The sequence below is a fragment of the Chrysemys picta genome, chromosome 2, assembly GCF_011386835.1.
Source record: "Chrysemys picta bellii isolate R12L10 chromosome 2, ASM1138683v2, whole genome shotgun sequence".
In the NCBI taxonomy this organism is placed as follows: Eukaryota; Metazoa; Chordata; order Testudines; family Emydidae; genus Chrysemys; species Chrysemys picta.
This window is the reverse complement of record NC_088792.1, coordinates 124,768,630-124,793,439: the sequence shown is the minus strand read 5'-3', so window position 1 is coordinate 124,793,439 and position 24,810 is coordinate 124,768,630.

Genomic DNA, 24,810 nt, shown 5'->3' with positions numbered 1-24,810 from the left:
GTACTTGTGTGAACAGTGCAGATAACTTCTGCTATGTTTGTGGTGAAGTGACTTTTGCATCACAAAAGGGCAGTATAACCACTATGGTTAAGAAAGCCTATCACCTTTATTTTGGCTGCAAAATTGGAGATCAGGACAAGAGGTGGGCCCCACACATATGCTGCAACACTTGTGCAACAAATCTTCGACAGTGGTTGAACAGGAAAAAGAAATCTATGCCTTTTGCAGTGCCAATGATTTGGAGAGAGCCAACAGATCATACCAGCAATTGTTACTTCTGCGTGGTGCCTCCAGTTGGGAAAGGTGTGTCAAAGAAGAAAAAGTGGACTGTGCATTATCCAAACATTCCATCAGCTATACGCCCAGTACCCCACGGAGAAGGACTGCCGGTTCCTGATGCACCAGAATCATTCTCATTTGAGTCAGACGAGGAAGAGGATGAAACTTCTGGTCCTGAACCATCAATGTCACAGGACCCACATTTTCTCCCATCCTCCTCCTCTGAACCACGCCTCATAACACAAGGTGAACTGAATGACCTTGTCAGGGATTTGGAACTACCCAAGAGTAAGGCAGAGCTGTTGGGCTCCAGACTACAGCAGTGGAATCTCCTGGCAGGTGGTGATAGGGTTTCCATGTTCCATGACCGTCAAAGGGATCTTGTCCATTCTTCTTCATGGAAGGTGATTTTGTAGCCTGCAACAACCTCGATGGTGTGATTGCAGCTCTCAACATCATTCACGATCCAGATGAGTGGAGACTGTTCATTGATTCATCGAAGATGAGTCTTAAATCTGTTTTACTGCATAATGGCAATGTTTTGCCATCAATTCCAGTTGGTCATGCAGTCCATATGAAGGAAACCTATGACAACATGAAACAACTTTTGAGGTGCATAAACCATGACCAACATCAGTGGCAGCTTTGTGGCGATTTGAAGGTTGTTGCTCTCTTGCTTGGTCTGCAGACTGGATACACAAAATACTGCTGTTTTTTCTGCGAATGGGATAGTCGTGCAAGAGATTCCCACTACATCAGAAAGATTGGCCACTCCAACAGTCATTGGAGCCTGGGAGGAAACGTGTTCAGCATCCACCACTTGTTGAATCAAGGAAGATTTTGTTACCACCCTTACACATCAAGCTGGGTCTGATGAAGAACTTTGTCAAGGCCATTGATAAAACACAAGTGGCTTTCAAGTACCTCCATGGAAAATTTCCAAGGTTAAGTGAAGCTAAGATAAAGGAAGGTGTCTTTGTTGGTCCTCAGATTCGTGAACTTCTTCAAGATGATGCATTTGACCATGCACTGCGTGGCAAGGAAAAGATGGCATGGAAAGCCTTCCAGTTAGTGGCAATAAATTTTCTCGGAAACAACAAGGTAGACAGCTACAGGTTGTTGGTGGAAAACCTTCTCAAGGCATACAAAAGCCTTGGTTGCAACATGTCACTAAAGATACATTTTTTGCACTCTCATCTAGATTTTTTTTTCCACCGAACTGCGGAGCCGTGAGCGATGAGCATGGTGAGCGATTTCACCAGGACATAGCGTTTCTCCATTGTTCCAATCAGGGCAAATGGAGCCCTTCAATGCTTGCAGACTATTGCTGGACAGTGACAAGAGATGCTCCATTTAATGAATACAAGAGACAAGCCAAGAAGCGCCGAGTAGACACTGAATAGGACTAAACTATGTACATAATAGTTTTTTGCCTTTTGTTTCATAATAAATTTTATTTATATAACCCTTTTGTTGATTTGTAAAGTGTTACATAAACAGGACAGGTGAAATATCATGTAAAGCAACCATAAACACATGAAAAGACCTAGGTTTACAATTTATGATTAAAACTCTTCTATCTACACAATATACATAGACATAAAATGTAAAAACTTAAATATCTTAGAAACAGTAGCCAATCAGTTGTTTTAATTGTCATATTTGAATTCAGCACATCAAAATACATAATAAATCGCACATTATCTCTGAAGCAGACAACTTCTCAAAAATTGTAGACCAGTGCTATTTGCTCTTCTTCCTTGTCTTATTATGGGTGGATGTGTGAAAAGGATCAGAGTGACAGATGACAGCTCGCTCTTGCATGCAGGTATGTACCTCCCAACAACCCTTAGTGTGGTCCTATGCCTACCCTCCAAGGTGAGCAGCAGCACTTGCTACCTCCCAGATAAACAGGGTTGTCTGACTGGAGAGCAGGTCTTACGTACAGTATCAGTTGCTGGGCAGTCTCCTAGTCAGGTGACCTGCCAGTTTCCCGCCTTTGGACAAAAAGGGCGCCAAAGATAACAGGGGATGGAAAAGAAGGGTGCCAAACATGGGTTCCTGGTTGTTGTTAAAGGAATCTAAGATGGTGTAAGAGGAGATAAAGGTAAAAACTAAAATTTCCCCCTACATTGCCGGATAAATTCAAATAGGTGACTGAGTACCTACAGTTAAGCATCTACGTTTCTGCTTAGGGGACTTTTAGGGTTGAAGTGTACATGCAAAGGAATTTTGGGCACTTACAGGGTCAGGCATCTGTTTAGCAGGGGTTTTGATGATCTCAGTGTGCCTTAATTTTGGATTTAGGTGGCTAAAGTGGGGGCTAAAAACTTCAGTTCTCCTGTTGGTCTGGGACTTGGATTTTTGCTTTTGTGCCCTGCTCTGCAGCATGGGTCTGGTTCACTTACTAAAATAATCTAGCCATATCTCACCTAATCAGTTCCATGCCATGGCTGGTGCCTCAGGCATTGGTGGCTGTGACAATCAAGGTTCAGGCACCCCAATGAGGCAACAGGATTTTTAAACCCTAAAAATGATCTGTTAAACCAACTGATTGCATAATATAATCTACTATAAAAGAATTTTGAGCAATGTTTTATGAAAGCTTGTAATGTTCTGAACTTCATGGTCCACACAATTAATAGTTTCAAGTACCTTTTAATTACAGTACAACAGATACAATGCCCCCTAACTAACCTAACATAACTAGCTAGAGAGTTGTCATTTTCCTTTAAAATTAAGAAAATAACACAGGCCCTAAACCCTTATATATAATGCTTTACAAAATACAGGGTTTGGGGGATTTTCTGCCTCCATGTAGACTCACCCTTGGTATGATATTGACAACTAAATAAAATATGTAGTTCTACCACATACCTGTTATTTTTTTTTCAAAATTCATATTATTGAGCACATATACAACTTCCAATAAGAAAAAAAAAAGACAATCACAATAGCTGTTTGATTCAATGATGTAAGACATGTGGACTCCAGCCTGTAATTCCTCCTGTATGGAATTTTTTCTAGTCTCAATCCCACTGACTTCTGTAAATTTATAGGAAACTGCATTGAGACCCAACCAACAGATTTAGTTTGGGTTAACCTGACAGCTCTGTCTTCCCCTTGGAGGGCTGGATCGGATCTGACTGGCGCTCAACATGGCTCCCAGTTTTGTACTCCTGCCAGAACTCACTACTGATTGTGCAGGAGCTTCCAGAGCCTAAGTAAGGGTGCATGTGCACATGCAGGAAAGTCCATCCTCAATGAAGACTTCCACACCAGCTTCAAAACAGTTACTGAATATTAACAACTTCTTGCACATCCCACTAGTGTGCGGAAATAGCAACTATTTATTTGCAGTAACTCACAGCTCTATACGACCATCTTGTCTGAGAATGTTTCCATATCAACTCAGAGCAAGTAGAAACAACAGTGATAATTAGAGCAAAAAATGTTTTGGAGGGTTTTTTTTGGGGGGGGGAGAGGGGGTAGGCTGAATACCATGCAAAAAGGTAAAGGGGGTTACGTTATCCACAATCATTGCCATAAAAACAACTGTCTTGGTTACAAAATTTGGATCCAGATATAACAGATCTAAGGAGTTTTCCATTCCCCCCCATGTGCATACATTGACTTTATATCTAATTAGATAGAGTTTTTTCAATAAATGAACTTTCACGGAAATGGGTGAGAAAGAAACAGATATAATGCATGAATTCTAATCTGGTAAAATTCTGGATTGTTTAGAAAGATTTCCTGGAAAAAAGGGGTGACTTAGATGAGAAAACTTTAAAGAGAAATTTTAGCAATCCATTCTCTTTGCGTATTCCATAAAGACAAACTTTAATAGGTCTTAAGGCTGGTAACGTAAGAGATCTTCCAACCAACCCTAACAAGACAAAAAAGTGCTAAGCTACCCTTCTTAATTGTACTCTACTGCCCACACAATGTTTCCACTGGCAGCAACAGACACCGCATTGTCACAAAGAACAATTTTTGCCTCCTACTGATTAACAAGCACGCAACATATTATTCTCCCTTGCAGTATATAACACAAACTTCAATTAAATCTAAGCAATATTAAAACTATTCAGGGTTGACACATTTGCACAAATTAATTGTTATTGTCAACCCTGAATAATATTGCATGAGGTCATAATTAAGGCTTTGCTTATTACAGAGCAAGACCTCACCCCCAGAGCAAGTACCATCCGCACCATTTTGAAAATAAGTTTAATTTTATTGTTAAATTAAATCAAAGCTAGGACCTAGAACCCAGGTCTCCAATGTGGTAGATTAGCCTAGCATTTAGCCTGTCAGACAAAATCTGTCAAATCTACATGCTTGGCTCTGCTGGGGCGAGAGCCCATGAGGCCTGATTCCCAGTCCTCTTTCGCTTACAACTACACCACTCTCCTCTAAGAATCAAGAAATAGAACCTAGGGTTCCTGACTCCTAATTGACCCACTAGACCACATTCCCTCTCACAGCTGGTAGTAGAACCCAGGAGTCCTGATTTACAGCATTCTGTTGCTGTCTACCTATACTTATGAGACCCACATTTTGTTGGGTTACACATCTTTCTACTTGCTGGCATCCAGGAAGGCAAACCAATAGCTCAAGTGGTAGCTGTGATGGCTTGGGTCACAGACAACCCCTTGGGAACTGCCAACTGAAGTGTTGAGACTACTTCTGCCCCTGCTTTCTTGCCAGCTTGGGAGTCCAGAAGCCTGCCTGGTTGTGCCAGACATGCTTGCTGGCCATAAACCACAGACCCAGGTCAGAACCACGTCCCACAAACTGCAAGCTTAGCTGAAAGCAGCTTAAGAGGTGTTCCTGTCTCTCACACTCAGATGCCCAACTCCCAATGGGGTCCAAACCCCAAAGAAATCTGTTTTACCCTGTATAAAGCTTAAGCAGGGTAAACTCAAATTGTCTCTAACACTGATAGAGAGGTCCCCCCCCCATATTAATACATACTCTGGGTTAATTAATAAGTAAAATGTGATTTTATTAAATACAAAAAGTAGGATTTAAGTGGTTCCAAGTAGTAATAGACATAACAAATTGAATTACCAAGCAAAATAAAATCATGCAAGCCTATGCCTAATACAGTAAGAAAACTGAATGCAGATAAAACCTCACCCTCAGATGTTCCAGTAAGCTTCCTTTTACAGACTAGTCTCCTCCTACTCTGGGTCCAGCAATCACTCACACCCCCAGTGGCTATTGTCCTTTGTTCCAGTTTCTTTCAGGTATCCTTTTGGGTGGAGAGGCGATCTCTTGAGCCAGCTAAAGACAAAATGAAGGGGTCTCCCAGGGGTTTCTCTTGTGGCTGGACACTCCTCTCTCCCCCTGTGTAGAATCCCAGCTACAAGATGGAGTTTTGGAGTCATATGGGCAAGTCACATGTCCATGCATGACTCAGAACTTACAGGTAGCACCCATTGTTCACATGCTACCTTGAATATCCTTGTAACCGGGCAGAGACTCACTTGGCGGTGTCTCCTGCTGGTCTCTTCCAGGAATTAGCTCTGCCAGCCTTGGAGCACCTTCTGCAAGCTGGTGGCCCGCTGCCTCTTGGCCTCCGTGTCCCTCCCTGGACTCCAGTTGACCCTTTCACTGGGTGCTGCCCCCTGGCTGTACACCCCTCAATCTCAGGGTCTCCCCTCCCCAGGGGTCTGCTGCCTTCCTCTGCCCTTGGGCTGCCCCCTGCAACCCCAATACCTATTTGGCCTTATACTAGGCCTGCAGCCTGGGGGGTTTCCAGGCCAGAGCTCCCCAGCTCCTCTGCCCTTCCCCCAGCCCTGCCTCACTCTAGGCACCCTGAGCTTCCCAGCAGCCAGGCCTGTCTCTCTCTGAAGGCAGAGAGAGACTGTTTGGACTTCTGGATCACAGCCTCTTATAAGAACCAGCTGGGCCTGATTGGGGCGTGGCCCCAGCTGTTACTGCCTTCCCCAATCAGCCCAGGCTTTCCTTCACAGCCTCAGCCCTCTCCCAGGGCTGGCTTTAACCCTTCCAGGGCTGGAGTGGGTGACCACCCCATTACAATCCTCAAGTAGACTTCTTATGTGGATTGGAGCCTTCCAAGATCCATTGTCCATTAAGTTTTTCTTGATTGGGCATTTAACTTGCACATTCCTTTCTCAAGGAGCTGACCAAATGCTTTACTAAGGCTACTTAGAAATCAAGCCAGTACACAGCCAATATTCATAACTTCGAACACAAAAATGATACATGCATACAAATAGGAGGAATAGATTCAATAGATCATAACCTTTACAGAGATATGTTACATGGCATATATAGCATAAAACATATTCCAATTATGTCATATATACATTAATAAGCATATTTCCATAAAGCCTTATGGGGTGCAACATCACAGTAGCATTCTAGATTATGGCTTAGATAATTCACACTCTAGAATTCCAGTTTTCTTTTTAAACAAATCAGTTTGTTATTCACACAATAAGAAAATATCCTTTGAATATAAAGTTTTGTAGTGAAAACCATGATAATCTCTTAATTATTGCCTGCCCACAAGAAAATATAAGTGTTCCATATTTTGATCTTTTGTGCCATATGATGGCAGGTTTGAAGGGTCAGAGGTCTGATAGCAAATTTTAAAAAAATGGCAGCCATCTTCCCTTAGGGCAGCCTGTAATTTAATGCTGTTGGGAAAAAATGGGTAACAGTGGTCATCTTTACTACTCTGACTCTAAATTCCTCACCCCCCCCCCCTTTTATTTAATCTTTTTTCACTTCTTCATGAATTTATAGAAAAACAAACAAACATGTAAAGTTGTATACCTGTTTTGGTAAGCTTTCACAATCATCATGTGGATGTAAGATGTATAGCATTCCAGTTATTTTGACTTTTTGATGTCTTTTCAGTAGTAACATACTGTATGCTTTCTCTTTTACGTTTTACACAGGAATGTGTGTGTATTTTAAAATCTTCAATACATGAATTATGATGGCACCATTGTATTTGGCTTTTTGTCAGTCTCAGCAGAGAGGCAAAGGGTGCCTCTAGCCCTTGGTTCTTCTGGGTCAAGCATAAGACACATTATTAATACACTGAAAAAAAGACTCTCCTGTGTCTCTATTTTCAGTTCCAATTCTGTAACTAAACAGAGCACTTTGATCTTCAGGGTTATCTGTGTAAACCCTTTATTACACCAAATTAGAACTATATATACACACATTTCCTACTCAGTTCTTATGGGTCATTGTGATACCTTTGCTCATGCTGCGTAGTTCCTTATTAACTCCCTTTATTTCACTGATATTACATGCAAAAAAGTACTACTTAGTATAAGTAAGGATGGCAGAATCTGGCCCAAAGTTTATAATCCAATATATTTTTATTTTAAGTGAAATTGAAGCATTTTTATAATAAAAGTTAACTTTTTGAAAGTGTTGTTGTGAAAATAAAGTAAAAAATACAACGTTTCAGTAAGGATCCATTTCAGAATTAAATGAATGGAATTCTGTTTCTGACAGTTTGGTGAGCCTGAGGCTTATCCCAGGTGCTAGCAATATATATTCACAGCCAAGCTAAGGCAAAGGTTCAAGAAAACACTTCTCTGGGTTTAAAAATCTGACATGTCATCCATCCAGTTATTGTTTCTAATTAATTATTTACAGCAGTATTTCACAGGAATAGTTATTAGTCAAGGTTATTCTAATGAATTTTCACTTCTTAATTAACAGATTTTTTCAGCTACCAGGTAGCTGCATAGTGCTAAAGTAAATCTTTTCCATACCTTTATCCATACATTGACAATGATAATCAAAAGGATGGAATGCAAGTCATATGAGCAAAGGCTGAAGGGACTGGGTATGTTTAGTTTGGAAAAGAGGAGATTAAGGTGGGACATGATAGTGGTCTTTTTGAAAGGCTGCCATAAAAAAGATGGAGAAAAGTTATCTTTTGCCACAGAGGGCAAGACAAGATGCATTGAGTTCAAACTATAGCATAATGGATTTAGATTAAATCTCAGGAAACACTCTCTAACTGTAAGAACAGTAGGACAATGGAACAGACTCCGTAGGGAGGTCATAGAAGCTCCTTCACTTGAGATTTTCAAAAGAAAGCTGGGTCAGCACCTGTCTTGGATGGTTTAGACACAACAAATCCTGTATCTTTAAAAGAGTTAGACTAGATGACCTTTGCGGTCCCTTCTAACCCTATGGTTCTATGATTCCTGGAGTATTTTTGCATTATCTCAATCTCATACTAAAATAGTCACTCTACCTAAATTATTCAGCAAAAGCATCTATTTAGGAGACAGAAAGTGATATTTATTCGTAGTTCAGAACTCTTCAATTTTAGTCCAGCAAGAATTCAGGCCATGTTAAAACTGTCAGGCTTTCAACACCTATAGTTTTATTATTGTTGGGGATCCCATTCTTTTAATGTGTTTGCTGCAGAATCAACTGTTTGCAAGCAGGCCAGTAGATGGATCATTTTAATTTTTCTACTGTATAGGAAAGGAGATTGGTTTTACTGATAGATACTTAGTATCTGGTTCTTAATTATACCAAGGCCCATTTACACCAATCTAGCAGTGTATGCTCATTGTAAGGCCTCTTTACAGTTTTGTAAACTGTATGAAAGGACCTTCGTAAAACGAAGACTTTAAGCCTCAGTATTACTGGATGGTGAGATTTTTCATATCTAGTGCATTCCTAAAGGCTGATCTACTCTATTCCAACAACCACAGGTCATACCAACATTCTAGAGGAGTTGAAAGATCACTCTTGTGCTAAACGAAATAAAAAAGTGACACTTCATAAAATTCATTTAGTAAACTGCTGCATGTTCTCTTTAATGTTTAGAGACAATATGTTTAGCAACTTTACTCCCCAGGGGCTCCCAAGTTGATTCACACATATGGTTCCCCCTCTATTAAGATACAGCCAATACAGGAATGGAAACACTCCAGTAACACTACATTAGCAATACTATGTAGTGCTTTAAGAGGGTGGTAAAGAATAACTAGAACCTACTGGAGGTATTTTAGGTAAACAAAATTTAATTTTTAAAATTTATATAATGTAGCTTGGATTTTGGCAGCAATATTGAGATTATCACCTCTACTCCAGAGACAGGAATATGGGATTTTCAAATGCCAAAAGTCATTAAGGAGGATTTTGAAGGGGGTCAACTCACCTCTGGCACCTCTTTGTGACCAGGCCTGGCATAGGAGCTCTCTCTCATGGGCATCTCTTGCCAATGGCTGTTTCACCTCTGCAGTGGCCCAACTTTTCCTGTGACCTGACCCTCTGGCTAGGTCATTTTAAAGTCTCTCCCCTTCCAGGGCAGTCCATGATCAAAACACAAGGAGAATTAATGCAAATAAACTGAATTACTAAGAGACAGAGACGAATGATTCTCAGGTGCATCAGGATCTGGCTCTCCTTTCCCTGAGGGAGGGGCCTTTACACAGTGATTGTCTGGGAAGCTCCTGCCTTCAGTGAATCCTTTCTTCAGAGTCTGGAGGTCTTTTCTCTTCCCTGGTCTGCCAACAAGTGATTTGGTCTGCTCTACCTTTTGAACTCCTCCAGCCTGTGCATACCTTGAAGCTGTGGCGGGGCAGAGTTGTCTGAGCCCAGAGCAGCACTTTAATTAACCCCTTGTTGCCAGCATGGTGTTTATATACCCCATCACAAGATGCTATTTCACATTTCATCTGAAAGACAACATAGTGGTCATTAGTACAAATAGTTCTTCAGCATCAATATTAAGTGGTCAATATTAATTCTGGGAGAGGCATTAGCTATAGAATCACCAACATTAATTTCGGAAGCATTTTTGTTGTTTTCCTTCCAAGTCCTGATCTGGCCTCATAACATTCTGGTGTTTTAGTAAGAGACATTCTTGGTGCCAGTTATGCAGGGTGATAGACAGACTACAATAGCTGTTTAAAAAAAAGGATACTAACAAAATGCATCTGTGATGGAATTTGGAATTTTAGCCATGTGCTCACGAACAATCAGCTGTATTGCAGCAGCTTCTAAAAACAGGCATGCAAGTTCCAAATAATTGCTTTATGATCTTGTTTAACTTTCAGGATTCAGCTGGAAGTTGACATGTAGTAGCGGGTTTTCTTTTGGAAGAACTTGAACTGGCTACTAAGCTTCTAGGAAAGGAGATGTGCAATCCTGGGACCCTGAGCATTACCCAACTGGTGTTTTGGTCCATTACTAAATGGAAATGGTAGAATTATCAATAATATTGCTGAAAAGACAAAAGAATTCAATAAATATTTCTGTTCTGTATTTGGGGGAAAACAGATGAGATAGTTCACTAGTATCTCTAGGAGATGTTAAAGAGAAGCTACTAAAGTTAGACATTTTAAAATCAGCAGGTCCAGATAATTCCAATTCAAACATTTTAAAAGAACTGGCTGGGGAGCTCTCTGGACCATTAATGTTGATTTTCCATATGTTTTGGAGCACTGGGGATGTTTCAGAAGACTGGATGAAAGCTAATGTTGTACCAATTTTTTTAAAGGATAAATGGGATGACTCAGGTTATTACAGGCTGTCAGCCTGACATTGATCCTGGGCAAAATAATGGAGAGGCTGATAGGAGACTCAATTAATAAAAAATTAAAGGAGGATAATGTAATTAATGCTTATGAAAAATAGATCCTGTCAAACTAACATATTTTAATGCAATTACAAGTTTAGTTGACATAATATACTTAGACTTCTGTAGAGTGTTTGACTCAGTACTGCACAACATTTTGATTAAAAAGCTAGAATGATGTAAAATTAACATGGCACTCATTAAATGGATTAAAAACTGGCTAGCTGATAGGTCTCAAAATGTAACTATAAATGGGGAGTCATCATTTTGCTGGTGTGGTTCCAGTGGAGTCCAGGAATCAGTTCTTGGCCCTATGTTATTGAACATTTTTATCAATGACCTTGAAGAAAATATAAAATCATCACTGATAAAGTTTGCAGATGACACAAAAATTGCGGGGGAGTGGTAAATAATGAAGAGGACAGGTCACTGATTCAGAGTGAACTGGATTGCTTGGTAAACTGGGTACTGTCAGGAATCAAGGCCTGCAGCAGAGCTAAGGTCCAGGTAGCCTCATCAGTACAGCTGGCCTGCAGCAGTCTGCCTGATTGGCCATGTCATGTGATTGGCTGCAGGGCCCAGCAGGCTGGCTCCTAAGCCAGCAGCAGCTTACTGGCTTCTTAATGCTCATGCCTACCACTGTGCCTCCTCCGGTGTTACCTTGTTCCTGCTGCTTCTGTCTTGCACTCAGCAGCACTGCTTCTCTCCTGTCCCTGCCTTGAATCCCTCCTTGCCTTCTATCCTGCTTGCTCCAGTTCCTGCTCTCCAGTTTGATCTGTGGCTTTGACCCTAGTTGTTGGGTCCTGATGCCCACTCCAACTACTAGGCTACACTGCCCTCATTCTAGTCAGCTGACAGACACAAACAAACAATATGCATTTTAGTAAGGTTAATTATATACATCTGGGAATAAAGAATGTAGACCAGACTTACAGAAAGGGGCTTCTATCGTGGGAAGCAGCAATTCTGGAAATGATTTGGGGGTCATGGTGGATAATCAGCTGAACTTGAGTTCCCAGGGTAATGCTGTGGCCAAAAGAGCGAATGTGATCCTAGGAAGCATAAACAGCAGGATCTCAAGTAGTAGGGGAGATCATTTTATTTCTGTATTTGACACTGGTGCAATGATTGCTGGTGCCCACAATTCAAGAAGGATGTTGATAAATTGGAGAGGGTTTGTAGAACACCCAGAAAAATGATTAAAGGATTAGAAAACATGCCGTATAGTGATAGACTCAATCTGTTTATCTTAACAAAGAGAAGACTTACTTAGAGTCTATAAGTACCTACATAGGGAAAATACGTAATAATGGCTCTAATAAGAAAGTATAACATGATCTAATGGCTGGAAGTTGAAACTTGACAAATTCAGGCTAGAAATAAGGTCTAAATTTTTAATGGTGAGAGTAATTAACTATTCGAACAATTTACCAAGGGTTGTGGTGGATTCTCCATCACTGACTATTTTAAAATCAAGATTGGATGTTTTTCTAAGAGCTATGTTCTAGGAATTATTTAGGGAAAGTTCTGTGGCCTGTATTATACAGGAAGTCAGACTAGACTTTCAAAATGATCCCTTCTGGCCTTGGAATCTATGAACCTCCTTCCCCCTTTTTCCACACTTAGGTGATCTCTCCTAAGCAAACATATCCAAAGCAAACAAAAATACTGTGGTACTAACATGCTGCTTGCTGCCGTCATATAGTTTACTCTGCTTGTGTGATGTATTCCTTCCCCCATCCTGAGTCTTTCTTGTCTATTTAGATCAGGGGTCTCAAACTCCCGGCCCGCAGGCCCCAAGCCTCCCCAACATGGCCCATGGGGCTCCAACAATTTTGGGACCGGGTCTCTCCCTTGGCCCCACCTGCCAACCCCAGGTTCTCCCCCCTCAGGGGCCCCAGCAGCAGAGTTTTTGGGGGGCGGGTTCTGGGCTGCATGAATGATATTGGCCCACTGGGAGGATTTGAGGACTGCACTGGCCCTAAGGTAAATTGAGTTTGAGACCCCTGATTTAGATTGTAAGCTCTCTGAGGCAAGGACTATCTGCTATTTTCTATCTGTACAGTACCTCACACAATGGGACCCTATTCTTGGTTGGCCCTTAGGCACTACCACAATAAAAAATTGTAAGCAGGGTCTGAATTAGCTCTCCGCTGACATCTAATGATGCACTGGGAGGAGAATACTTCAGGAGCAGACTGTGTTTGCACAGACATGCCTACTCAGCCTATATGTGAAGTATGATGGAGCTGCTTTGTTAAAATGACCAATTTTGGCTGGTTTGGGTTACAAATCATGCAAATATTTGAATGCAGGGATAATTAAATGTTTTATCCTTTTTGTATTAGTAAAGGGCAGCAGAACTGTGCCAAGCCTGCTCTGATTGAGGGAGTCAGCCCAAAATGAACCTCATTTGCTAAGCAGGGGATAGGAATGCCAAATTCCAATGAAGATGAGAGTGGGTGGGGGGCAAGTGTTTCTACCAGGGTATGTGCTTAAAGAGTCGAAAATACTATTTGACCTGCCCCTCTCCAGAGTTTAATGACAGAGCTGATTAAACTCAATTAAGAGTCCTTGTTTCCAGTTGGTAATTCCTAGAGCTGTCCTCACTGCTGAGCAAGTCTAGGGCCTTAGCCTGAGACCTTGTGTGAGAAGAGTGAAAGGCAAAAGAAATTGCACTAGCAGTGAGGTTCCCTACTACCTGCTGAAATCACGGAGAGCTGAGTTAAGGGGCAGAACCTCATAATGTGATATTGTGGCAGCGGCCAGCAGCAGAGAGATGGTGGGCGGCAGCAGAAAGACAGCAGCAGCTATGAACCACTTGCAGAGGTGGCAGCAGCAGAGGCATGGCCTCAGTGCCGCTCCCGGGGATGGGAAGTGATCCCCTGCCACCGTGAATGCAGCTCTGAATTCTGGGTCTTCACAAACCAAGGACTGCCAACTGTGAGTGGGGTGCTGTGGAGGGGAAGCGGGGTGATGCGTTAAGGGATATTTGTTTGTGGCACCTTCACACTGCAAGGTGAGAAACAAAGGCAAAGAACACTGCCCAATGCATTGTGGGATATGTGTTTCCCAGTGATCACATGCTTTTGAATTATGGTTGTGGTGTATTCCCAAATTATTGTTGGATCCCCTTTCCCTTTTAATTAAAATGTTACTGTGTTGTATGCATACTCTGTGCTTGTCAGAGGGGAAGGAACCCAGGGGTGGGTTCTAAAATGTAGACCAAGATCAAAAAATAGAAATGGTTTTGTTTATAAATGCTCTTTCCTACATTGTTATATTTCTTTGGAAAACAAAAGTTCTACATCTCAGTTAATTGGGAATGAGAGGAGAGGCACAATGGTAAAATATTGCTGATGAGACTAAATCAAATTGCTGCTTCATGTTTGTGTGTAATTAGACTAATATGACTTAACACCATGTTGTTGGGTTTTTGGTTTTGGTTTTTCCCCAGTTCTTAAGTTTTGCAAAGACTATTTCACTAGAAGAATCTACACACCTTGAAATACTTTCCAAGCAGGCTTGACTACACTAAGACAAAAAGAGTTCTTAAGAAATTTTGCAACAGGGCTAATGCATTCTCCAATGGGTGCTGGTTTTGAGACTTCATGAAAACAGTCATTTAAATGAAGAAAGCAACTTCCTTTCAAATTGCACATTTATCCATAGGCAAAGTAAATTATCTCAGCAAAGAATTGTTCCTGAAATCTTGGAGTCATTCCCATTTTAGGTAGCAAGTCTTTTGTTCTTCCATGCCAGGGATATTTCTCTAGGTCTGGATAAAGTATTGAAATTACACATTAAGGAACACAAAGTAAACATTTAATTCAGAGGTGCGGATATTAAATGACCTTTATCCTACAGAGCTTGAGAGAAGATATTTCCTTAGTAAAAATGAGAATCAGGCCCTGATTGTTGCCAAGGCCCCTTTCCACCACTCCAGCGGTGGAAAGAAGCCTTAAAATGGGTAAGGCCCCTTTACATTGACAGAGAAGTGTAAAGGGCCTTAATCCATGAGAATCAGGCCCACAAACTCCAAAATGGGAAATATTTTAATAAATTACAGAACAATACAAATATATACTTCCAATTCTAACTATGAGAAAAGTTATTATAAATATAATTATTAGGGCTGTCAAAGGACTACAAAAATTAATTGTGATTAATAGCATGATTATCGCGATTAATCACACTGTTAAACAATAATAGAATACCATTTATTTACATATTTTTGGATGTTTTCTACATTTTCAAATATATTGATTTCAATTACAACAAAGAATACAAAGTGTACATTGCTCACTTTATATTTATTTTTATTACAAGTATTTGCACAGTAAAAAAACAAAAGAAATTGTATTTTTCAATTCACCTAATACTGTAGTGCAATCTCTTTATCATGAAAGTTGAACTTACAAATGTAGAATTATGTACAAAAATAACTGCACTCAAAACCAAAACAATATAAAACTGTAGAGCCTACAAGTCCTATCAGTCCTACTTCTTGTTCAGCCAGTTGCCCAGACAAACAAGTTTGTTTACATTTGCAGGAGATAATTCTGTCCGCTTCTTATTTACACTGTCACCTGAAAGTGAGAACAGGCATTCTCATGGCACTGTTGTAGCCGGTGTCGCAAGATATTTACATGCCAGATGCGTTAAAGATTCATATGTCTTTTCATGCTTCAACCACCATTCCAGGGGACATGCGTCCATGCTGATGACTGGTTCTGCTCAATAAAGATCCAAAGCAGTGCAGACCGACGCAAGTTCATTTTCATTATCTGAGTCAGATGCCACCAGCAGAAGGTTGATTTTCTTTTTTGGTGGTTTGGGTTCTGTAGTTTCTGCTTCGGAGTGTTGCTCTTTTAAGATTTCTGAAAGCATGTGCCACACCTCGTCCCTCTCAGATTTTGGAAGGCACTTCATATTCTTAAACCTTGGGTTGAGTGCTGTAGCTATCTTTAGAAATCTCATTGGTATCTTCTTTGCGTTTTGTCAATCCTGCAGTGAAAGTGTTCTTAAAATGAACACCATGTGCTGGGTCATCACCCGAGACTGCTATAATATGAAATATATGGCAGAATGCAGGTAAAACAGAGCAGGGGTCATACAATTCTCCCTCAAAGAGTTCAGTCACAAATTTAATTAATGAAGTATATTTTTAACAAGCATCATCAGCATGGAAGCATGTCCTTTGGAATGGTGGCCAAAGCATGAAGGGGCATACGAATGTTTAGCATATCTGGCACATAAATACCTTGCAATGATGGCTACGAAAGTGCCATGCGACTGCCTGTTCTCACTTTCTGGTAACATTGTAAATAAGAAGCGAGCAGCAATATTTCCTGTAAATGTAAACAAGCTTGTTTGTCTTAGCTGAATAAGAGGTAGGACTGAGTACACTTGTAGGCTCTGAAGTTTTACATTGTTTTGTTTTTGAGTGCAATTATGTAACCAAAAAAAAATCTACATTTGTAAATTGCACTTTCACGACAAAGAGATTGCACTACAGTATTTGTATGAGGTGAATTGAAAAATATTATTTCTTTTCTTTATCTTTTTTACAGTGCAAATATTTGTAAACAAAAATAATATACACTTTGATTTCAATTACAACACAGAATACAGTATATATGAAAATATAGAATAACATCCAAAATATTTAATAAATGTCAATCAATATTCTATTGTTTAATAGTGCACTTAAAACTGCGATTAATCACAATTTTTTTGAGTTAATCTCATGATTTAACTGCAATTAATCGTCAGCCCTAATAATTATGTGAAATTAACTGTACAATGTTTGCTTTGCCTCATAGTAACACAAAAACTTTTTTTTTCCTGAACAGACTAAATAAAACCTTAGGTTAAACAAAAGTGTTCCTTTATTCTCTAACAAGATACATTTTCCCCAGCAGATCACCTTATAAACACCTGCATGAGTAACGAATTGAACCTAAATAAGTTAATCTTGGGTGCAACCTTTCCTCCCTCATGTTCTCTTTAATGAAAATTTGCAGATGACATGCCTGACTGAACAGAGATGCAGTAAACTAAATTCTTGCCATTAGGTTTCTATTATAGTGCAATGAATCTCACAAAACAGTGATCTAGTGCTCAAAATTCACCCCAGTAAGCAATCCTTGTGAATATAATCCCTAATGGTTCACTGGAGCCATTTTTTCTTGATTTTCCTGTAGCTCCAGTCCACAATCAGTGAACCATCTTCCCAAACATGTACCAAGCAAAAGATATCCATTCATGCTGAGCAAATGGATTGTACTATTAGAACCATACTAATGTCTGATACTTGGGGTTCAGTTTTATCCCCTTGTGAACTGAATATTATTTTCCTTAGTTCTAAACCCAAGTATCTAGATTTAGTGCTAACGACCACTATTTATTTATTCTATAATACTTAAAATAAAGAGCTATAAACTAGGGCTGTTGATTAATCACAGTTAACCCACATGATTAAAAAAATGAATCGTGATTAAAAAAATTAATCGTGATAAATCACAGCTTCAATCACACTGTTAAACAATAGAATACAAATTGAAATTCATTAAATATTTTGAATGATTTTCTACATTTACAAATATATTGATTTCAATTACAACACAGATCAAGGTGTACAGTGATCACTTTATATTATTATTATTACAAATATTTGCACTGTAAAAATGATAAAAGAAATAATATTTTCCAATTCACTTCACTCAAGTATTGTAGTGCATTCTCTTTAATATGGAAGTGTAACTTACAAATGTAGATTTCTTGTTACATAACTGCATTCAAAAACAAAACAATGTAAAACTTTAGAGCATACAAGTCCACTCAGTCCTACTTCTTGTTCAGCCAATCGCTATGACAAACAAGTTTGTTTACATTTATGGGAGATAATGCTGCCTGCTTCTTATTTACAATGTCACCTGAAAGTGAGAACAGGTGTTTGTGACGAGGCAGTCCTGCCCCACACTAGCCCCAGCGGCATCAGACCAGTAGCTCTAATGGAGGAAGTCCCACCCCGTTTGTACTGGGCATGCTCCAAGTGCTCTGGGAGTAGAAAAGGAGGGAACTCAGCTGAGTCTGGGCTGGCGGCCGCAGGGGAAGGACCTAACCGGGAAGCTCCTGCGGAGGACCAGCCAACACTCTTGAAGCTGCTGGGAATGGAGACTTCTACAGGCCAGCACGAACCCCTACTGTGGGAGGAACCAGGGGAGGCGACGGACCCGGAGACCCGCGGAGAACCTTGGGATTCATGGGAGACCCCAACCCCCAAGCCAGGAAGTGACCTGGGGGCGGGGGAGAGGTGATAGACTGGTACCTTGCCCCCGGTAAGCCTCAGCGTGTTTTGGTAGGACCCCCCCGCTGAGCCAGTAGTAAGGTTCTACTGCCCTGTAACCAGGGACAATTCTATGGACTCTGGCCACTAGGCTGTGCTGCCCTGTAACGAGGGCTTATTCTATGGACTCTGGCCACTAGGCCATGCTGCCCTGTAACCAGAGGCAATTCTATGGACTCTGGCCATTAGGCCGTGCTGCCCTGTAACGAGGGGTGTAAACCCTCACACGTGGTGGAGAATGCAGGCAGTGATTCGGGCCTGTTGAAAGGTCCAGCGTAAGGGAGTTAAACTGGGGGAACCCTGCCAAGCCTCACGATGGAGACGGAGAAGCTCCTAAAGTGGATGCTGCAAAAACAGCAGGAGCAGGCGGCCCAACAGCAGCAGCAGCAGCTGCTGATAACCCAGCACCAAGAGCACCAGCAGCAGCTCCTCCGGGAATTAGCGGTCCAGCAGCAGACGCAACAAGAGCACCTGGTGCATCAGATGGCCACGCTGTTACGCCCGGCGGGAGCTGCAGCCGCCATACCTGCTGGGCCTGGACTCAGGGAGACTTTGGGGGAACTGCCGGTACGCCTCACTAAGATGGGGCCAGAAGACGACCCAGAGGCATTCTTAATGACGTTCGAATGGGTAGCAACTGCTGCCAGGTGGCCCCCAGAACATTGGGCCACCCTACTAGCCCCCTATCTGACGGGACAGGCTGTGATGTTATTGATATAAACTGGGACCATATAGATCATTGTTGCAACCAAAGACCTGTAGTGGTACCAAATCTTGTATAAAGGAGGTCAAATGAGGTGTCTAAGACAAGGTTATGGTTTACTGGTTATGATTATGCTGTCTATATGTGTGTATCAATTTTGTAGTTGAAGTTATAAATATTGGCTCTATACTGCCTGTATTTCAAACTTATGCTATGCTTCTGGGAGACTTCCCAGACAAGTTGGTGTTAGCTCTGCCTAGCCGGCTTGATGACCCATTAAGGACCATCAGCTATACAATTGACCCATTGAGAGAAGTCAAAGACGCCTTGCAGCTCAGCAAAGTATACAGGGACTGGCCCATGTGACTCCAGACTGTAATTTTCCACAGTAAGGACAAAGAGGTGTTCTTACACCTGGAAAAGACTATAAAAGGCTGATGCCTCTCCTCCATCTTGTCTTCAATCCTGCTTCTTACCTCTGTAGGGACTTTGCTACAAATGGAAGCTCTACACAAAGGACTGAATGACCCATACCAGCTGGGGATGTACTCCAGAGACTTGATTTGAACCTGCAGTTTCTAGCACTGCTACAAGCCTGAACCAAGAACTTTGCCACTACTGTATGTAATTTATTCCATTTAACCAATTCCAGCTCTCATCTCTATCTTTTTCCTTTTATGAATAAACCTTTAGATTTTAGATTCTAAAGGATTTGGCAACCATGTGATTTATGGGTAAGATCTGATTTGTATATTGACCTGGGTCTGGAGCTTGGTTCTTTGAGATTGAGAGAACCTTTTTTCTTTTACTGGGTATTGGTTTTCATAACCATTTGTCCCCATAACGAATGGCACTGGTGGTGATACTGGGAAACTGGAGTGTCTAAGGGAATTGCTTGTGTGACTTGTGGTTAGCCAGTGGGGTGAGACCAAAGTCTTCACTGTCTAGCTGGTTTGGTTTGCCTTAGAGGTGGAAAACCCCCAGCCTTGGGCTGTAACTGCCCTGTTTTAGCAATTTGTCCTGAATTGGCACTCTCAGTTGGGTCCCGCCAGAACCAGCATCATTACACAGGCCCAGGCCGCCTACCGTAGCCTCGACCCCCGGGAGGCCCTGGAATACCCCCTGGTGAAGGCGGCCATACTGGACCACACCGGCATTAGCCCGGAGACCTATCGCCAACACCTCCTCAAAGTACAGTACCCTCCTGGGGCCCGGCCCCGGGCTGTGGCCCAACGGATATGGGACCATTGTTGGAAGTGGTTGAACCTGGAAGGCTTAACCAGACCCCAGGTAGTGGAGATGGTGGCGCTGGAGCAGTTCACCCAGATCCTGCCCCTGGGAGGAAGGGCCTGGGTATGCTGACATTGATCGGCAACCCTCTCAGCGGCAGTGAGGACTACTTGTCCGCCAAGGGGGCCGAGGCGCCACCCCGGACAACACGACGTTCCAGACAAAGGGGTGGGCTGGGCAAAGGAAATCCCCAGAGAACGGGGGGTCAGGAGGCATCATCCGGCACCCGCCCCGTGACTCCGAAGCTCCCCAACCCAGAGCCCATACACAGGGTAGCCCGGGTACCAACCCACAGGGACCCACTCCCATGAGAGAGAGGGAGCCCACCGGCTGGAGGCCCGGGACCCGCTGAAGCCTGAGAGGGGTGCTGGGAGTGCGGACAGGAAGGGTATTTTTGGCGGGATTTCCCATTCATGTACTGCAACTATGGACAAGCTTGGGTCGCTGGACGAAGGGCGCGGAAGAGAGGAACAGGAAAGCTGGTGGTCCCTGTCCGGGTCGAGGGGACCCTCACGAACGCCCTCGTGAACTCGAGGTGTAGTCAGACCCTCATACGGGAGGGGCTCGTCCCAGACCTCAATCTCTCGGGCCCTCCGATCCACTTACAATGTGTACATGGGGACATCCGCCCTTACCCCACAGCCTGGGTGAAGCTAGAAGTATGCTGCCGGGAGGATGGCCTCCGGGTGGGCATGGCCCCCAGGTTAGCCTATCTGGTGGTACTGGAGCAAGACTGGCCAGGCTTCGGGGAGGTTCTCCAGAAGTACCAACTGCCTGACCCACGAATAGGCGGGCTGAGGCCTCCAAGAGCGGGGCTGCTCGGACGCACACCAAAGATCGACCCCGGAGAAGGAACCTCGGTGCCGGAGGAGATACCCGCAACTCATCCCGCAGCCAGACCCCGTTCGGTGGAAGATGGCCAGGCGGAACTGGAGCGAGACATGGACTTTTTACAGGAGCAGAGGTAGGACCCGACCCTAAGTAGAGCCTGTGAACAAGCCACCAGCCCAGACCCCGATGGAGACCCGCCTCCGTGACCCCCACAGGGCCCCCGCTTTGAGATATGGCGAGATCGCCTATATCAGATAGCCCAGGAACCCCAGACCCAGGAGACATTCTGCCAGCTATTGATTCCCAGGAGGCTGCGGCAAGTCCTCCTACAACTAGCCCATGCAAACCCCTCGGCAGGACACCTGGGGCGGGAGAAGACCCTCCAGAGAGTGGCTCGCTGGTTCTTCTGGCCAGGCATACACCAAGAGGTTCGAGACTATTGTGTGTCTTGCCCGGAATGCCAGCTAGCAGGACCGAAGGGAGTAGCCCGGGCACCCCTGGTATCCATGCCGGTCATCGGCGTACCCTTCGAACGGATTGGGATGGACCTAGTCGGCCCCCTTGAAAGGAGCAAGATGGAGAATCACTTCATCCTAGTGATCGTGGACTACACGACACGTTACCCAGAAGCCGTTTCCTTAAAAGCGGCAACAGCGCCAGCAATTGCTAATGAACTAGTTAAGATCTTCGCTAGGATCGGGATACCTGCAGAAATCCTGACAGACCAGGGCACGAATGTGTCCTCCAAGCTGATAGCCGAGCTGTGTTGCCTCCTCCACATATGAACACTCCGGATGCAGACAGATGGCCTGGTGGAACATTTCAATGGCACCTTGAAATCTGTGCTACGGAAGTTCGTGGAGGAGGACCCTATGCATTGGGATACTCTGTTGCCAGCACTGTTTTTCGCCATAATGGAGATACCCCAGGCCTCAACGGGGTTCTCACCCTTTGAACTCTTGTACGGAAGGCAGCCCAGGGGGATCTTGGACCTCCTGAAGGAGGAGTGGGAAGCCCAGGAGACGCAAGTTCTTGGGACCACCCACTACATGTTACACCTCCGAGAGTGGCTCCAAACACTAGGGGCCTTCACCCAGGAAAACTCGATACAGGCCCAAGCGAGCCAAGAATGCCTCTATAACTGCGGGACTAAGGGGTGGAGTTTCAGCCCAGGAGACCGGGTGTTGCTCTTGTTGCCCTCGGCTGAGTCAAAATTTCTGGCCAAATGGCAGGGCCTCTTCGAGGTTGTCCGGCGAGCTGGGCCACTGGACTACGAGGTCTGACTATCGGGGCGACAGAGGGAGACACGTATCTACCATGTGAATCTTCTGAAGGCCTGGAAGCCCAGGGAAGCCATGCTCATCGGCCCGTCCACCCCAGAATCGGAACTCAGACCCCTAGTAGGAGATCCACCAGACCCAAGGCCGGTGACGCTGGGGTCAGGCCTCACCCCCGGACAGCGAAAACAGCTACAACAACTAGTGGAAGAGTTCCCGGATGTCTTATCCGCCCACCCTGGACGAACGGGTCTAATGAGTCATCACATCGCAGCCACTGACCGTTGCCCTGGAAAATGTGGGACACAGTCCGGCAGGAGCTAGAGACAATACTGGAGATGGGGGTCGTGGAGGAATTGACGAGCGAGTGGCATAGCCCCATCGTCCTAGTCCCAAAGCCCGACGGGACTACCCAGTTTTGCATCGACTTCTGAAAGGTCAATGCCATCTCCCGCTTCGACGCATACCTGATGCCGAGGATGGATGAATTGCTGGAACGGCTCGGGGGAGCGAGGTACTTGTCAACCATAGATCTAACCAAAGGATACTGGCAGATCCCCCTCACACCAAACTCCCGGGAGAAGACAGCTTTCCCAACACCTTTCGGCCTCTTCCAATTTATAACCATGCCGTTCGGGCTGCACGGAGCTGCTGCTACTTTCCAGTGCTTGATGAACAAGGTATTACAATCCCATGACCAGTTTGCAGCAGCATATATAGATGACATCGTAGTCTACAGCAACAACTGGAAGGACCGCCTACGCCATCTGGCAAGGGTGTTGCAAGCCCTTAGAGCAGCCGGCCTCGCAGCTAACCCATCAAAGTACCACCTTGGGCAAGAAGAAGTAACCTACCTTGGATATATGGTAGGAGGGGGAAAACTGACACCCCTAATCAGCAAGGTGCAAGCTCTCAGAGACATACCCATCCCCAAGACAAAGAAACAAGTGCGACAGTTTTTGGGACTAGCCGGATACTAGCGCCGCTTCGGATTTTGCATCCATAGCCACCCCCTTGTCGGACCTGACAAAGAGCTCGCAGTCTCGACGAGTGCAGTGGTCGGAACAATGTGAGAAAGCCTTTGGAACCCTGAAAGAACGACTCATGCAAGAACCAGTCCTACGACACCCAGACTTTTCAAAGGAATTTATACTGCAGACAGATGCCTCGGAAGTAGGCCAGGGGGCTGTGATCTCCCAGGAATCAGACGGGGAAGAACACCCGATACTGTATCTAAGCCGTAAACTGTTCCCCCAGGAACAACCTTATTCCACAATAGAGAAAGAGGCCCTAGCGGTGAAATGGGCGATTGACACCCTACGTTATTATCTGTTGGGGAATAACTTCAGGTTGATCACAGACCATGCTCCCCTACAGTGGATACATAGTATGAAGGATGCAAACCCTCGGATTCTGCGCTGGTACCTCTCCCTCCAACCCTACGACTTCCGTGTATTTCATCACCCGGATAAGGCACACGGTGACGCGGATTTCTTTTCCAGACAGGGGAAGGAGGGGGCGGACCAACCCAGGGGATCCCTCTTAAGGGGGAGGGTGTGTGACGGTGCAGTCCCGCCCTGCACTAGCCCCAGCGGCATCAGACCAGTAGCTCTGATGGAGGAAGTCCTACCCTGTTCATACTGGGCATGCTCCAAGTGCTCTGGGAGTAGAAAAGGAGGGAACTCAGCTGAGTCTGGGCTGGCGGCCGCAGGGGAAGGACTTAACCGGGAAGCTCCTGCGGAGGACCAGCCAACACTCTTGAAGCTGCTGGGAACAGAGACTTCTACAGGCCGGCACAAACCCCTACTGTGGGAGGAACCAGGGGAGGCGACGGACCCGGAGACCTGCGGAAAACATTTGGATTCATGGGAGACCCCAACTCCCAAGCCGGTGGGAAGTGTCCCGGGGGGGGAGGGGAGTGATGGACTGGTACCTTGCCCCCGGTGAGCCTGAGCGTGTTTCGGTAGGACCCTCCCGCTGAGCCAGTAGAAAGGTCCTACTGCCCTGTAACCAGGGGCAATTCTATGGACTCTGGCCACTAGGCCGTGCTGCCCTGCAGTGAGGGCTTATTCTATGGACTCTGGCCACTAGGCCGTGCTGCCCTGTAACGAGGGGCGTAAACCCTCACAGTGTTCTCATGGCACTTTTGTAGCTGACATTACAAGGTATTTATGTACCAGATATGCTAAACATTTGTATGCCCCTTCATGCTTCATCCACTATGCCAGAGGACATGCTGATGACGCTTGTTAAAAAAATGTGTTAATGACATTTATGATTGAACTCCTTGGAGGAGAATTGTATGTCTCCTGCTCTGTTTTACCCACATTCTGCCATATATTTCATGTTACAGCAGTCTCAGATGATGACCCAGCACATGGTGTTCATTTTAAGAACACTTTCACTGAGGTTTGACAAAACGCAAAGAAGTTACTAATGTGAAATTTCTAAAGATAGCTACATCACTCGAGCCAAG